The sequence below is a fragment of the Artemia sp. Qi Xiang Cuo genome, chromosome 6 (genome assembly GCF_049724085.1).
Source record: "Artemia sp. Qi Xiang Cuo chromosome 6, ASM4972408v1, whole genome shotgun sequence".
Classification (NCBI taxonomy): Eukaryota; Metazoa; Arthropoda; class Branchiopoda; order Anostraca; family Artemiidae; genus Artemia; species Artemia sp. Qi Xiang Cuo.
In genome coordinates this window covers 77,408,413-77,423,715 of record NC_142799.1, presented here as the reverse complement: position 1 = coordinate 77,423,715, position 15,303 = coordinate 77,408,413, and positions in this window count along the sequence as shown.

Genomic DNA, 15,303 nt, shown 5'->3' with positions numbered 1-15,303 from the left:
ACATTTCAGAGATGTCATAAAACGATCACTATTCATGCATAGATGACGTCTAGCACAACGAGTGCAATTAGTAATGCTACCAGTATACACACTTTCCAGATTGCCAGGGGAATAACACTTGAAGCAACACTTTGGCAATTGCTTGAAGTCATAAACACGGAAGTTTTCACACCCAATCTTCACACCGTTTTGCAGAAATGACCCTTTAGTAATCGCGTTTGCAAATTCAAGCTTAACCGATTTGCTTGTTCCAAATCGACTAGACCCGATTATACCAAACTGGTTCCGTAGCATTTCAAGGTCAAAATCAGACGGGACTTCTCGAATAACACCAGTGTGTTTTTTAGATAAAATTTTCACACTAGAACCAGGTAGAGCTTCCTTTGCTGATTTGCAAAAAATCTTCAGCTGCAGATTTCTCAATATTCACCGTCCACCGCTTTTTAGTTGCTCGCACTCTGACCACCAGCTGATGACCAGAATTGAGTCTATTACCGATTTCCGCTTTAGCGGGTCACCATGCTCAGGTGAGGGATCGGAGATCAAAATTGTAGTATGCGTATCACACGCAGCAGGTTCGCTAATCACAGGTATTTGAGGAAAGTTCAGATTGTACGAATCAATCTTGGCGGAAACTAGCGAAATCGCTTGCTCAAGGCTCGTAAGCTTGGCTGTGACGTGTGTAAACGCTGTAACAGAGATAACAGGGACTTCTGTTGGCCTTTTGATGACAAAACAAGGGAGCTGTTTTCCATCGGCATCACATTTCTTCATAAGGTCTATAATATCTTGCAGGTGACTGAGAATTGCATTAGTGCCCCTTCTGACAGGGGGATCATTTTCATTTACAAAACGCCATAGCTTTGCTTTCTCTGACTTAACAGTTTCCAAATCTTTAAAAAAGTCCACTCCTTTTCGTAAAATAACGGCTTCATCAATACCACTTAAATTTTCAAAATCAAAGTTCAACAGCGGTAAATACAAAAGCTCGGAAACGCTCATCTCGTTATAAATTCACTTCAAAAATAATTTAAACCAACAAACGCGAAGTACACGTGATGGTCAGGCAACGAGCGCTGAATAATCGTAAATTAAGTTCATTAAACATAAACTTGCCACACAGGCTTGTTTATAATCCAAGAGAAAGATATTTTTTTCGTCTGCATTAATGTAATTCTTTGCAATAGGTTTGAATCCAAAACAGGTCGTTTCACCATAACTCTAAATGAACACTGTGTGTTGCAGTTGAGTTTGAATTAGAATGTAGGAAAATTTTGATCATGCTCTGTGATGAAATGAGAAAGCGTTTTTTCAACTCCAGGTATTCATCGGTAAGAAACTTCGATAGGTTTTATCCACGCATTGCTATGGGAGTAGAGTAAAATTCGCCAAACCTGGTGCCGCTTCTGGATCAGTTTCCGACTTTACTGAGTGACAATGACCTCTAACATATCGTTTAAGAGTGGAAGAGATCACCCTTTTGCTTTGAGCTTGATACTTCGATTGACTCAGATCCAGCCGTGTTTTGGACTCGGGTTTACAGGCAAAAAGATATTAATGGGTCAAAGCGTTTTCATCTGCTCGGGCGTTTCACTTTAAGCCTACTTGTTCTCCCACACGTTTCCGCTGCTACTGTGTGAACTTTCTCAGCTGTCAATCTGAACAAAACCAGCGTTAGAAGTCGTCTCGGTTTCACCTCAGTGCAAAACGGATCGTCTCAAAGAATTGGAAACCACCCTTGAAAACGGTTCCGCATCCAAAGTGGAAAAACCGTAGAAGGGGATATGAAAAAGCTGGGCTACAAGAAGTAAAAACAGAAAAAAAATGACAAACTATCACAAATGTTCCTATTCTTCTTTGAATGTTGCAGTTTTATTACCTTTGTACGGTTCAATCTGATTTATTGTGCAATATAGTCGAAATACTTCTGTTAAAGTCGTTTAGTTCTGATTAGTAGAATCGACCAAGAACTTATGTAGGATGACCAGTGAATTATGTGGTCAACGCGTAACTCGCCGGTTGGTAGCCTAGTCCATGGACCCATGGGAATCTGTAATGTTAGCCACTTTCATGGCGTGATTGCTGATATGTTTTGATTGTAACTTCGGGTGCTCTTTACTCTTCCTAAAAGTGGACGTTATTGGCCTTCTTACTTTATCCATTATTCGCCTTAATGCCAAAAACTTTGAAAGAAAGGATTAAGCCCAGCAATCAGATTAGAAAACACTCTCAGAAAACTTTACTGAAACCTTCTTCTAAAATGCTTTTAGCGGTTTGGGTCTGCTATTTTATTAAGCTGAATGTCTATAGAAGCATTCTTCGTATTTCAGGCTATGAAGTTACTACTGCCTTGGGTTTATTTTTCCTGCTCTTGCCCTAGAACTTTTTCTCAGTTTTCACTGAAATCAATGAAACATAATTACCGGTGAGCGTCACAAAGCGACGCGAGCGGCGAATTTTTAACCTACTGTTCAAATGGTACACATTAATCTCTTGTGGTACAACTTTGGTCAGAAAACTGGAACGATTTATATCAAAGTGTTGGCAACGCTGGTCACGTCTATTTTAAGAAAGAAAAAACAGAATTGTTCTATAAAACTAGCCTCAAGGGTGAAGAAAAGAGAGTATCCTTTGCAAGATCAAATTCTGGGCCCAAGGGTCGCCAAGCCAAAAAAGAAAAAGGCCATCTTAAACAAAATTGTACATTTTATGAATAAAAATCGCCGTTTGTTTTGGCAATCTGTGCCATCATCATTAGCTTCTGTCAATTTACTGAAGCACGGCTCAGTTTCTTGGCTGCCTGCAGCCTTACAGCTATTTTCTTTACGTGTTTTTACCTTTTTGAAGTATTTGAATAAAATTGTTTGATATACTTGAAAAAAAAAATATTTGATGTTTGAAAAAAGTATTTAGATAGATAGATAGATAGATAGATGCATTTATTTTCCATATATCAGTAAAATAATTACATATTAATCTAAAAATCCCCACAAAGGCTCCATGGCCTGTAGGAGGGGGATTATGAAAGGATCAAATAATCATTAAACATTTAAACGCTTAACATTTAAAAAATATAAACATAATATTAACATTTAAAAATATAAACATGAGCATTGTGAACTCTTAGCATGTAAAGCATTTGCTTCATAAAATGGAGAGAAAAAACCAACAACAAAAACAAGGAGAGTTCAATAAATAAGCTTTATCAAACTACAATCAAACAGAACATCTATAAAAAAAAAACAGAAAAAAAAACAATTAAATGAAAAAACTATTGGCAGCAGGCAAAAGTAAATAAAATTAATCACACGAAAACAAATATTTTTTTACTAGTCTTTTGAAGGCACCAAACGAGTGGCATTCTCGAGCTGAATCGGGAAGTATGTTCCATGTCAAATGACACGCAACAAGAGGATTAAAATCGGATCTTATTGTTGGTGTATGGGGAATTTGTATATTTAAAGAACTACGGAGTTGATAATTCGACCTATCAGAAACAAAAGAAGACGTAAACCTAAGGGACCTAGGAATATCACCATGGAGCTGAAGAAAAGCAAAAGACGCACAGGAAAGAATATAAAGTTTTTTAATATCAAGTATTCATCGGTCATTCAGAGCGATAACATCTATTAGTTTAAAACAGTTAATGCACAATTCAGTGCGCAAGGACGGGAAGAAGTTAGCCACGTCTCCCAGTGTATCAGCGTGTCTGGATAACGATTCATTTCTTTGACAACTGAAGAAGAGAGCGCTACAAAGCTGTGTCCCGGGCTAAAGCGGGACGCAACGAATAAACTCTACTGCCGGAGAACATTGCTGGCAGAGAATAAGGTAGGCAATCTTGATTATCTTGAATACGCAAGCAGAAATGGAGGGGAATCAGATTCAGCCACCTCAACTTCTGGATGCGTTAGATCCCGACGCGATTTCTCAGTTTATGCGTGAAATAAATTTCAAACTAGATTTGATCCCACAGCTCTCAAACAGCTTATCCTGTATAGAGGCAAAAATGAATAGTTTTAGTAAACAGCTAGATACAACAAAATCAGAAATTTCAAACGATCGAGTGGAAATGAGGAACCAAATCAGAGAATCTACACTGAAAAGTGACTCATTGGAGGCAGAACTAAAGCGTTATAACCTTGAGTTTTAAAATTTCCCTGTGGCTGGGCCATTCCAGTAAAATTTGAAGGATGGGCTTTGCGAGTTTCTTTGTTGGTGCCTCCCGAACCAACAGCTTTCTCAGAGGGACATAAAGGATGCTTTCCGCCTGAGATCAGGCCCTGTAATAGTTAAGTGGCACGACTTGGAAATACGAAATGCAGTTCTCAGGAAAAGTTTTGTATTGAAACATGTAGGGGTTGCTCCGGACTACACTACGTATCAACGCGAGGCTAGAAAAAATTTAAAGCCAGTGCTGTCCCAAGCCCTAGTAAAAGGTCAAAATGCGCGGCTCAAAGGCGATAGGCTTATCATTGAAGGTAAAACGTACACATACGACCGTGAATGTCAAAAAATAAAAGAAATGACGGTAAGCCACCCAATTACGGCCCCTAATCCAGCACAGAGTAACTCAGAGATCAGAGGTATAAATCCCGCTAATGTGAATGAAAATAACCAGAGCTCAGTCCAGAATTGCCCTTCAGATCAGTCGGACTGTTCTGGTAATGAAAGTGACGCGAACAAGATAGTTGAAAGAAACAGCAACTTGCCGAAAACAATAGGAACAGGGGAAGGTCGTAAAAGTAGCGAGATTAGCCCCGTTGATAATACTTACAGTCGCACCGCTAGAAATGTGCGGCAAAGAAATGAGGAGCCATTGACAAGCCGGGTTACTGAAGGGAATCGGCCACCAATTTACAGTCAAAACACACGCCCGTTCAGGCAGCTACAAAAAAATCAGCCATGGCAGTACAGGGTTATTAATAGGCCTAGAGGCGATGATTATTACCGGTTAGCTTTCCCCCCGAGTGATTACGGAGCCCAATAGCATCGACAAGGTCATACACAAACCCTGAAGTTTGTATCTTGGAATGTACAGGGTATAAAAACTAAGTTAAGTTCTGTGGAAAGTGATTTGTCAAACTTTGACTTTGTAGCATTAATAGAAACCTGGCATTGCCCTAGTGAAACTCCAAAAGTAAGAGGTTTTAATGTGGATAGTGTATCGCGAGAGTTAGCTTCGAACAATTGTTATTTTGGCGGCCTTGTAGCGTTGATTAATCGTGAGCCATTCAAAAGTTATACAAAGCTGATAATTAAATCAGTAAATTTTATTTGGGTTAGAATGGGATGTTTGGATGGACTACGCATTCTAGGAGGATCGATTTATATTCAACCACAAAATAACTTGTACAGAAATCAAGATACGTGGAATTTGTTGGTAAAAGAATTAGATGAAAAAAGAGCTAATTTTGAAAATGATAGATTGATATTAATGGGTGATTTTAATGCTTATACTAGGGATGAAGTTGAATTAAAAGGTGTGTTAATTACAAGTATTCCGTCAGCAGTCCCAGCCGTCTACAGAATTCCCAGAGCTAGCAGGGATGAAAAAAGAAGAATAAATCAATGGGGTAGAAGGTTGCTGACACTATGCACAGAATCGGGTTTGATGATCGGACATGGAAGATTTGGAAAGGATAAAAATCGGGGTGAGTTTACCTGCGTATCTGGGGCTAAAGCAAGTTTAATTGATTATGTTTTGGTGGATATTCGCTGGGATCCGAATTACCTTAATGTGGATGTGCTTAAGCTAGTAGGATCGGACCATCTACCGGTATTTTTAGAAATTAGATCAAGGAGTGCTCCCCAAATGAGGGATATTTCAAGTGAAGGTCGTATTTATAATAAAAATGTTAGACGTCAGATACCTAGGCAATGGTCTACGGAAGAAAATGTTAAATTAAGTGAAGCGTTTTCAGAGGATGATGTAGCTATAAGGCTAAGTGATTTAGAGAAGATAAATAACCATGATAGATTGATAGAGGAGTTCATGGAGCTTTTACATGAAATAGCAGGCCCTGTTCTAGGAAATAAAGGAGGTTGTAAGGATATAGAATTTTTTGATGAGGAATGTAGAATAAAAAAATTGGAATTGATTAAAGAAATGGAGATTTTGAGGGAAGAGGAAATAGAGGAAAATAGGCTTCGACTAGTAACAAGGTTTAAAAATGTTCGCCGGGAGTATAAACGCCTTTTAAAACAGAAGAAGAGACTGTCTATTCAAAATGGTAAGGAGGAGCTGATCCAGTTTTATGAAAAGAGTGATACGCGGTCTTTCTGGAGAAAGATAAAAAAAGGGGCCTCCATAGCTCAGCCAAAAGTACCTGACCCGAAAACATGGCCTACATACTACAGCGACGCGGTTCAGGAAGACTATTCGTTTGACTGCTCTTTCAGCGACGAATTATCGAATACAAAGAATGAGACCAGTTTCCCACTGAAAGAGCACGATTATGATCTGAAAAAACCCACATCGGAAGAAGAAATCGAAGAATGCATAAGTGCCATGGAAGGTGGATCAGCATTTGGTAGCGATGGAGTCCCAACAAAGATCTTGAAAAAATTCCAACTTTCATTTATGCCCATCTTCTTGGCTATCTTCAACTTAGTTCTGGCTTCTGGAGAATGGCCCTCGCCGTGGAAAACATCCTTGATTTTGCCGCTATTCAAAAAGGGAGACCCAGCGGATCACGGTAATTATCGACCGATATCTTTAGTACCTAGTCTTAGCAAAATATTAGAAAGAATACTAGATGCTAGATTAGTTCATTGGTTAGAAAAATATAGGATTTTAAAGGAGGAGCAGGCAGGATTTCGGGATGGATATAATGCTATTGATGGGGTCTTAGTCCTACAGGCGCTTGTAGAGAAATATGCAAAAGGGATGAATAGGTTATACGTTGTATTTTTAGATCTAGAAAAGGCCTTCGACAGTATTGATAGGATTTTCCTGTGCTTAGAACTGTTAAAGGTAGGCTTACCAAGACTTTTCGTTAGGATACTAGCTGGTATGTATAGAAACACATTTGGTATAGTTAAAGTTTTAGGGATGTATTTATTGTCACTGTTTAAAATTAGAAAAGGAGGAAAACGGGGTAGTAGTAGTTTACCTAGGTTGCTCACGTTGTACATAAATGATATTTCTGACAATTTTAAAAAGGTATGTGCCCCTTCAGTGTCACTAGGGAGCCTGACGTTATCTCTGTTGCTTTTTGCTGATAATGCGGTTGATAGGCAAGTCACCAGAGGAGCTCCAAATCTTATTGAGTATATTAGAAGAATATTTAGATAGAAAGATACTAGTTTTGAATATTAAAAAGACTGAGATTGTGGTTTTTAGAGGAATTCGTGTGAATAAGGATGATCAAAAAGTAGAATTTTATTATAAAGTTGAAAAAGTAAAAGAGAGCGAAAATTTTAAATATTTGGGAGTAACAATTTCAGCAAAAGGAGGATGGAAAGAGCATGTAAAAGAGATGATTAAGAGAGGGAAAGCAGTTTCAGCTGCCATTTTACGTAATTCAAGGCTTTCAAGTATAAAAGATCTAAAAATGCATAAATATGTTTTTAATTCTAAAGTTTTGCCTACTATCCATTACGGAGCTGAACTCTGAGGGCATGACCCGGCTCCACAATTGGAATCAATTCAGTTTCAACAACTTAAAAGATTAATCGGTTTTCAAGTAACGACACACACTCAGACAACAAATGGTGACCCAGGCATATTTTTATTTAGAATGAGCGGAATTGCAGAGATTATCTGGTATTGAGTCAATGTTCTAAGTCTGCCTAAAGATTGGTTAGCACAAGAGGCTGATGTATAGATACTACGGTCAAACCTTAAAACATCGTGGTCGTGTCAAATAAAAAATGTTTTAGATGGATTAGGATTATCATATATTTGGAATGAGGGGCTAGGACCCTCAGATCAGGGTGAGTCGTTTTTGGGTATGATTGTATTAATAAAAAAATACCAGGAAGTCCAAATGTGGACCCAGGCAGTTAAAACACCTGTAACATTGAAGTTTTATTCCCATGTAAAAGAGATATTTGGATTCGAATATTATTTTAAACTAGGATTACCGGGGGAGACATTGAGGACTTGGTTTTGGATTCGAGCGAATTGCCTGCCGCTAAAAAATAGAAAAAGAGTATTTGAAAGAAATAGGGTGGCCCCAGATGCAAATGCGGATTACTCTTGCCCCAGATGTAACCTAGGTATTGAGGATGTGGCCCATATTCTCACAGAGTGCCAGCAACTTTCTCTATTATGGTAAAAGTTTTTTGAGGGTGTTAACTTGGTGTTCCGGGGGATCCTTAACACGACTGTAAAAAGGTCAATCAGGCAGTTATGTAAATATGTAAATGAAGCGTTGTCATCAATGAGTGAAACTTGATATTTATGTTATTTTTCTTGTGGAGTGTAATTAAGAATACTGTTCTTTATGGCCTGTTTTTTGGCTTATAATAAATAATTATTATTATTATTATTATTATTATTATTATTATTATCAAGTAACGGTTTAGTTGCCGAACGATTTTCATCCTGGATAAGATTTATAGCTTTATCGTAAGTATTCAAAACCGGTTTGAGAAAAGAAGGGAAAGTAGACATCGATATGACTGGACAATAGGAAACATAAGAATGAATTAAGCTATGAAATAGGATTCATAGAATTGGTCCTGGAAAAATATGTTTTAGCTTTCTTAGAATACCAAGGTTTCTGCAATCCTTCATTTTAATTAAATCAATATGGTGTTTAAAAGATAAATTTTCATCTAGGAGGATACCTAGGAAACGGACATGGCCATCTTTTGGTCTACTAATAAAGCCTTCAAATATATGAATTTCAGATAATTGAAGACAAGCTTGGGATATACGACAAAAAACTAAAAAACGAGTTTTAGAAACATTTAAGGCAAGAGAGTTAGCATCAAACCAAATTGAAACTCTCTCGAAGAGGCCCACTAACTTTGTACGAACCTCATCCTCTGTTCTCCCAGAAGTAATATAGGTGGTATCATTGGCAAAAGTAACAAGAGAATCCGAGGTATGCGAACTATAGTTATGGGTACGGGAGACTGTTGGATGACATAGACGACAGCAATAAAGAGGATTTTTATTTCTAACTGCAAAAATTAGGTCATTTATATAATTTAAAAACATTACCGGCCCTAAAACTGACCGTTGAGGGACCCCTGATCTACACCTGATGGTGAGCGAAAAAGTAAATCAACAGAAATTATTCTACCAGACAAGAAAGACTTGAACCAATGAAACACACTACCTCTTACGCCAAAATGAGAAAGTTTAAATAGAAGAACAATCTGGGTTAAAGAATCAAAGGCTTTACGAACATCCAGAAACAAAGCAGCAGGAATCAAAAGGGAGTCTAATGCCGAGTGAAGATAATTCAGTAAAACTGCACAAGCATGCTCAGTCGAATGATTTGCTCGAAAACCAAATTGAAAATCGTGAAAAAAAATCTTTAGAAGTAAGAAAATTATTAAGACGAGAAAGCATCGCCTTCTCAATTATTTTACTAAACACAGACAACAAAGAAATTGGCCGATAGTTGGCTGGATCATTTCGTGTCTCCCCCTTATATAATATGATGACTCGAGCACGCTTGAAACTACTCGGGAAAATACCATGCTGAAAGGAGAGGTTAATAAGTTTTGTTAAGGGAGAAATAATGGAAGGAAGTATGAACTTTCATGGGATTTTTCAATCCCATAACAATTTTAGCAATTTCTTTCTCCATCGCTGGTTCCAAAACATTGACTTCATACAAGGTGGCTCAAGATAAGACCTGAAGTTGGATCTTGAAGGAGAAGAACTAACAGCCGAAGTGGTCCTTTTACCAATATTCACAAAATATGAAGTAAATGCATCTTGAACATTCAGTTGAAAAATATGCCCTTTCTACATGCTTCTTACGTGGTTTTACCTTCGTCATACATCTGTAACACGGGGTTTTTAGCCATGTAAAACGGCGTTAAATATTGTATACAGACTTTTAACTTTGGAGCTTGATCTAAGTTTGAGTCTCGAGTCAAAGATAAAAGTGCGTATATGTCAGATACGCACTTTTACCTTTGGAAGCGCCTCTTTATATTAGTAACGATCCAGTGGTAAAAGCACGTATCTACTGTTTAAGGCTTCAAGGAGGTAATAATGGAAAAATTTATTTTAAAACGTTACATTCCCTCATCACTTTACCTATTTAACCAACTTCCAGAACTAGCCAGTGTCTTGTTTTACCGTAAACCGTATTTGGAGCTCTCGAAGGAACTCAAACTTCGAGCCGTGATTTCTCGAAATAATGAAAAGTGCAGATACGTCCTTTTAACTTTGAACAGAAGTGCATCTGTATGTTGCTTAGTCTATAGCCCTTCGTTTCTAAAAAAAAAATCGGTACTTGTTAATTATTCAGAACACACTCAAGAATTTTTAGCTGTAGATCTGTAAAAACCGGTTTCATATATCAGAGCCACAAGACTTGTGTGACAGAATACATTTGACTTCTATAACTTGGGCTATATATTTGCACATTAGGGGGGTGGGTAAACTGAAAATCTATCAATATAGTTTTCTTTGACAGAAACATCCTGTATACAGAAAAGAGGAAAACGTCGAAGAAAACTATAATGATATTAATTTTAAATTTGACTCTCTTCCTGTCCATTTAAACTATAATTTAGCCACTGTTTACGCCCAAAACACATCTGTAATATTTAGTTTTGCACTCTAGCGTTATTGCAGTCTAAAAAAAAGAACACCACCTTAAAGACTAGTTTTTACGGCTGGCTCGTAAGGAGGAAGCTCATTAATAAATTGGTCACATTAAGCAGTTGAAGAATACCCTGTGTCAGCCAAATGAATAGAGCAGCGCCTGCAAATCGCGGGATCTGATAAGCTTTTACAACTAAGCGACTGCAAACTGCCATCAGCTTTACAACTGACAGAGTCTTCAGCTTTTAAAGTCTTTGATTTAAGTCAGTTGTTTACGCGCTATCTAAGGAACAAGTAGATTTTTGATATAGATGGTAGTGAAAGACCAAGGCGGTTGGAACAATGCAATGGAGTTGAGCACGAAAACATATGAAGAGGATTTGGACATAGATGCACTGTTCAAAGAGAGTTTAGAAGTAACTTGAATCAAAGACAACTATAAAGTTAGTCTTTGATTTAAGTCAGTTATTTACGCGTACAGTATAAGTAATATACACTAGCGAAATGTTTCTCCAAACATGACACACGTTTCATAGCGCGTAATTAGGCAAGTTGACGGACCGTCAGGGCAAAACGTTTTACGGCAGAGCCATAGTTTCCGTTGCTATTTGGTTTTCTATCGAAAACATTTGTCATTGCATGTGCGTGAAGACGGGTCATGAAGCTTGTGTGGTTTTAGATCTGTGTCAAAAATTATCAATAGATAGTATAGGACTTTTCGCTACTGTATATTACATTTACTGTGTTTACTTGCTATTGAAGGAAGAAGTAGATTTTTGCTATGGATGCAACTGAAAGACCAAGGCAGTTTGAACTATACAATGGAGTTGAACACGAAAACATATGAAAAGGATTTGGACATACATGCACTGTCCAATGTGCTCGTTAAGTTTTATTGTTGCTCCTTGATTTGACTTGAATAAAATTGTTTTATAAAATTGATTGGTGTAAATCGCAAATAACCCTTATGCCCATTTGATTATTTATTAAAATTTCTGTTCGTTTTAGGATTCTTTTATTCATCTAATTCTATCTGCAATTGCTCAAAATTTCTTATTGGCATTAATTTGTTTTGATTTTGCTTGGCCCATGTGCATAAATGAACACACATGTACTTCAGATTGATTGACATAAGAAAATTCAATTACAAACATTAATAGACCTACTAGCCACCTGTTATATTTAGGACTGTTAAGAAAAGTAGGGTTTCTCACGAGAAAAGGGTTAAGGGTACAGCTATTAAGTGGTGCCCTGTCACAAATTAAATCGTTTTAAATTACAACCCTTTAAGCTATTATCTTTAAAAGGGGTAGTTTGTCTTATCAGGTTGTCAAAGATAACCTTTAAAGCTTGTTGAATCTTGTTGACTTTAAGAGTGAAGACGTCTCCCATGTTTGATTTTTTTTTCCCTCGCCTGATAATACGGAATAGGTGGTCCTAGAAAGTGGGAGCATAACTAATACTACCAACAACTCACTACAGCACAATTTCACCTAAGGTCAGCACTGTTGCGCACGCTCCTCCCATACCCATCCTCCACTCTACGTTTAAGATATAACTCACTCAAATGCAAATCTTTACTTTTACGGCCCTATTTACGGGTTTAAATACGACAGGGGGGGGGGACCCAACACCCCTTAAAAACCCAGCACCCCCAAATGGTAGTGGATCAAAATTTCAAGTCAGCCAATTTAGTCGTAACAATCGGAAGGTTCATTAACATTCCTTCGGTATAGAATGGTTTTGTTAATCGTAATCCTAGGGACAAGGGATCTATTTTATGCAAATTGGGCATATAAAACATAGGTTTCATTTATACATCTCACAGTCAATACAATAATGTTGGCTCAGTAAAGAGCTATGTTAAGTTTTTTTACTCAGTGGATTGTTATAGATAGGCCTACATGGGAGATGGTGCATTTTGTTAGAAATTAAAAATTCTAATCACATGATCCTTCTCCATTCTCTGGGCTCCTGGTTGCGATTGCAGCCCAACAATACACCAAATACATAATTTAAATCAAAAACATTCGAAGGGCTGAAAAATGTGCTTCGAGTGCGGACACGATCTGTGCAGCTCTGGTGGCAAGGGTTCTAAACTATGTATATAGTCCATCATGGTTGCAGCGGCAGCTGCAACCTAGGAAAGAGGGAACCACAGCCCATAGTAATCAAAAGTTGAAAAACGTTTTTTCAACAAAATTGTCTAGTGAGAAAAAATTGTCATCTGACACTGAATCAGGAATGGTAACAATTGTTTCTGTTAATCTTAGAAGCAAAAGTTTATTGTGAAAAGAAATTTATGGTGATTTCGAAAAAGAGCCTTAAACCTCTTGAAAATGGCGTCAAATCGAAATAAAAAGTGCACCATTGGAATCAGCATGGTCCAAAACCCATTTAAGGATAATTAAAGTCCCCCACCTAGAACACCAAGGAAAATGACTTTTTTTGCATGGGTAGCGCGTAGCACTGATCTGTCTTCCTTTTTTTTTTTTCTAGGAGGGCTAGGGGGTGGCCAGAGCACCATAGAGAGGTGTGTAATAGATCATTATAAAGGGACTTAAAAGTTTAAGTGCCCTTTTTAAGTGACCAAAAAGATTGGAGGGCAAATAGCCCCCCTCCCTCCAGGCCCCCTCCCCCCAAACTAGTCCTATAAAAAATTTGAGATAGCCATTTTGTTTCACATAGTTCAAAAGTGCAATATATATGGTTTTGATGATGATATGACCCTCCATAGTCCCTGGGAAGGGCTGTATGGGGTATCGGGCATATTTATATCGCGAGTATCGGTATCGGGCGTATTGGTATCGCTTGTATCGTATCGGGAATATCGGTATCGGTGTCTGTTGCTGTTGTTTTTTTCAGTCATTTTCTAGGCTCGTTTTTTAAAGCATGTCCCGGCAAGGTATCATGGTTGCAGCGGCAGTGCAACCTAGTAAAGAGCGAACCACAGCCCATAGTAACCAAAAGTTAAAACGCGTTTTGAAAAAAATGCCTAGTGAAAAAAAATTCCCATCGGATACTGACTGAGGAATATTAACTATTATTTCGGTTCGTCTTAAAAGTAAAAGTCTATTGCGAAAAGAAATTTATGGTGATTTCGAAAAAAAGCCTCAAACCTCTCGAAAATGGAGTCAGATCAAAATGAAAAGCGTACCATTGGAATCAACATGGTCGAAAACCTTGTACAGGGAAGTTACATTCCGCCTCCCTGAACAACAAGGAAAATAACTTTTTTTGCATCGGTAGCACTGATCCGTCTCCCGTTTTTTTGTCGTTTTTTTTTCTTTCTTTCTTTCTTTTTATTCAATAGGCCTTGCGGGCTACCAGAACATCATAGAGAGATTATTAATGGCTCATTCAAAAGTTATTTCTCATATCCACGTGCTTTTTATAAATTCTGCCATCTGCAAGTGCCATATGGTACTAAAATGGCACTTTTTGTGCCATTTCTCAAGGGGTGCCACTAGTAGGCTACAAGACCACCGTTGACATACCTTTAGGAGCTCACGTGAAATATACGTCTCATACAACCATCTTTCATAGTAATCCAATCGTTAGTAAGTTCCAAATGTTACTAAAACCGGCAGTTTTGGCATCGTTTCTCAAGTGGGAGAGCAGGTGCTATGAGGCAGAAAAAACTTATAAAAGTGATGTTTAATGACTCATTTGAAAGCTATTGCTCTTACATACGTGGTTTTTTTTTCAACTTTACACTCGCAGGGATATAGCACTGAAAAAAAAATTGCGCCACTTCCCAAGTGGAAAAGTTCAGAAATACAAAACAGATATCAGTATGATAATTATATTCCAGAAACCTAAACTGGAGGTTCACAAGAACCCCTCCCGTACACTCCCCCCCCAGCCCCCTTAGTGAGTTTCATAATCGGCTGCTCATCAGTAAGCTACTGAAACATTAACAGGCTATCACACCGTCGTACATAGATGTTTAATGGCTCAATTATAAGCTATTGCTTATATTTACTAGGTTTTTAATAATTCTACCATCTATCATATTTCACAGATTTTAATCCTAACTAGTTTCTGAGGTGAATTTGCAATGAACTCTTTGTCATGGTTGAAGCATTAGCTGCAACCTGGTAAATAGCGAACCACAGCGTATAGTAACTAAAAGTTTAAAAATGGTAAAAGGCCTGTATGCAAGTGCCATATGGCGCGAAAATAGGCACTTTGGATGCCGTTTCTCGAGGGGTGTGGCTAGCAGGCTACCAGAACATCTTAGATAGATTTTTGATAGCTCATATAAAAAATATTGATCATATTTATGTTCTTCCTATAAATTCAACCATCTGCAAGTTTCAAATAGCACTAAAAACGGCACTTTTGGTGCCATGTCTCAAGTGGAAAAGCTAGGGCGAGTGAGCTACTAGAACTTTTTTGAGTGATGTTTAATGGCTCATTTGAAAACTTTTGCTCATAGCTACGTGCTTTTTATTAATTCTACCATTCGTAAGTGAGATATAGCACTGAAAACAACACTCTTGGCGCAGCTTCTTAAGTGGAAAATCTTTGAAGCATAAAACAGTATCACTATAATAATT